Source organism: Gigantopelta aegis, unplaced genomic scaffold, assembly GCF_016097555.1.
Source record: "Gigantopelta aegis isolate Gae_Host unplaced genomic scaffold, Gae_host_genome ctg8551_pilon_pilon, whole genome shotgun sequence".
NCBI lineage: Eukaryota > Metazoa > Mollusca > Gastropoda > Neomphalida > Peltospiridae > Gigantopelta > Gigantopelta aegis.
The window spans coordinates 2,828-5,374 of record NW_024536589.1 but is presented as its reverse complement, the minus strand read 5'-3'; the positions used below and the strand labels follow the sequence as shown (position 1 = coordinate 5,374).

Genomic DNA, 2,547 nt, shown 5'->3' with positions numbered 1-2,547 from the left:
TGTAAGACGCCTGTTAGGAAAGCTATCTAGGATTAGCAAATAAAAGTCTGAATTTTTTAAACATCCCATCAAGTTTGACTTTAAATCCTGCAGATATAAAACTTTTTGATACGGTTTTTTAGTTTTTACTTTGTGCTAAATTTTCTATTAAACATTGTTTTTAGCTAGGGATATTTGAAACAGGATGTTAATTTTGTAGAAAGTTTCATTTAAGTTAGATAATTATTTACTGATATGAGAACAATGCTAAAATAAGTAAAATTTTCCAGGTTTGATTTATTTACGGGGACTACATGCACACGAACAGGTGCCATCTGGAAGATGCTGGTCCAATAGTCTATAACGATAAACATGGTCTTGTAGATTCCAACTCAAGTAGAATAATAGGCTTTTATAAAAATGGAATAAACGTACATATTTCTTTCTTGAATATATATCGATATAAGGTATATAGTAGCAATGTGCTGTTTTTTTTTTTTTTTTTTTTGTAATCTGGACCCCATAGCTTACGGTAAATTTTCTAACACACTGTACAAAAACAGCATAGTCTTTCTCTATATACTTCATTTATAACTGTCTATTTTCCTTTTGTTATAATCAAGTCATCGACGCTGTAGAACTATAATTAAAATATTCATAAAATGTTATACTAATTATCACTTACTCAATTTAAATTTCTAATCACCAGTAGCACAACAAAAGTTACCTCATCAATAAGTAAATGCTATAAACACTTACTAAATGTCTTTTTGTAGTCTTAAATATATGATTTTACTATCAGATCTTGGTAGTTTTACCAAGGTCTGCTATACCAATATTATATGTGTATACAGTTGCTGAGCATATCTAGAGCCAGTCCCAAATAAGAAATGAATTATAGTGATACCAAGATGTGCATACCTTTATAGAAAGGTTAATATTATCATCATATTATTACTGGGTTGTTTGTTTTTGTTGTTGTTGTTGCTGTTGATATAATAACCTTACATTTATGATTCTAATCTAATCTCTTTTAATTTTTGTATCTCTCTCATAAATAAGCAAAATTTTCTGGAAATACCCCTTTTGTTACCACAGAGTTAAAGTCAAGACATATGTGCAGTTTTATTAGAAATAATGACCAGTTGTCAAAAAAAACATTAAATTTTCTTAGCTTGTTTGAAAAACACTCATTTTATTTGTTCCTCCTAAACACATGCATGTTCATCTTGACCCTGTTGATCTTGAAAATGCGATTCATGATTGTTTTAAGTATTCCTTCCTCTCCTCTCTGGGCTCTCTCTTCCCAGCCTTAAACTTCCAGTATGGTGATTGGGTTTTATCACCAAGCTATTGTGAAATTCAGGCTGAATGATTTCTGGCATTTTAAAAATTTGTAACACCATCAATAAATTATTAAGTTGTGTAAGATATAAATTCATAGATCTTGAGACTATTAAATTTAAAATGAAACAATGTACAATTATGTGTTGATACCCTCATCAAGTAAATATGATTTTTATGTAGGAATACATTTGCCTTTTATGGGCAATATTTTGACTTATGGGTGTATATTATAGCTATCCTTGTTCTGCTGAAAGTGATCTTAAAAAATGGTGGTATTTGAACGATATAATCTACTGATAGATGTATATAGAAAGCACTACATGTTAGTTATAATGTACATGCTGCAACAACATTTTAAGTCATATGTATGTTGAAGAGCATAAACTCTATTTGATGCTTTAAGTACGAGAAAAAAGGGTGGAGCAAACTAATAATGCATTAAAGTTTGTTAGCCATGAATCGGGTTTATAGAAAGTACTTAGCTTAAAGTCTATGCTCATCCAACTTTTGAGTTGTTTAAATTTTCATTTATTGTTACCTGAAAAATTATCCCCTATAAAGGAGAATGGGCCACACCTGGATGTACTGCAATACCAGGGCAACCCGGGAGTGAGGGAAGCAAGCTTCGCACACCCACTCCTAGTTCAAAAGAATGGGTTTATAACATAAAATTGTATTAATACGTGTATATGAAAGCATGTATACATACCTTAATTGTACATATCGTTGTTATTTAGTTTGTAAATAATTAAGCACACGACGAATAGAAACTTTTTTTTATAATCTGGTATATAATGTTTTTTTTTGGGGGGGTTAGTATAAACCTATATTAAGCTAGCCTTCCATCTCTTGAATTTAGTATCTGTTAATAAAATAAGATTATGTTATTTTATTAACAATCATTCTTTTTTTGACTCATCAAAAAAAAGATGTGCACATGTACAACTATATGTTTTGTACACACCATTGTTAGTTACCTGAAGATGTTAACTTTTGTTTCCTAAATACATATACATATCCTCTTCTATAAAATAGCTAGCTACATTAATATCATTTCACATATATTTCAAGCATATTTTATAATACTATATAGTAAGAAATGTTGGCTTCTTTAGAGAATACACAATGCACGAACAACTGTTGCAATAAATTGGTTGTTTTAATTAACTGTATATCACTTGGATGATACACATGACTCAATTTCATTATTATTACAAAACA

The 2,547-nt window shown here is 29.7% G+C and overlaps 1 pseudogene; it reads right to left on the bottom strand.

Moving 5' to 3' along the window:
* Positions 1 to 1,886: 1,886 nt before the first annotated feature.
* On the bottom strand, positions 1,887 to 2,007 carry LOC121367040 (annotated as a pseudogene).
* Between the last annotated feature and the right edge of the window lie 540 nt (positions 2,008 to 2,547).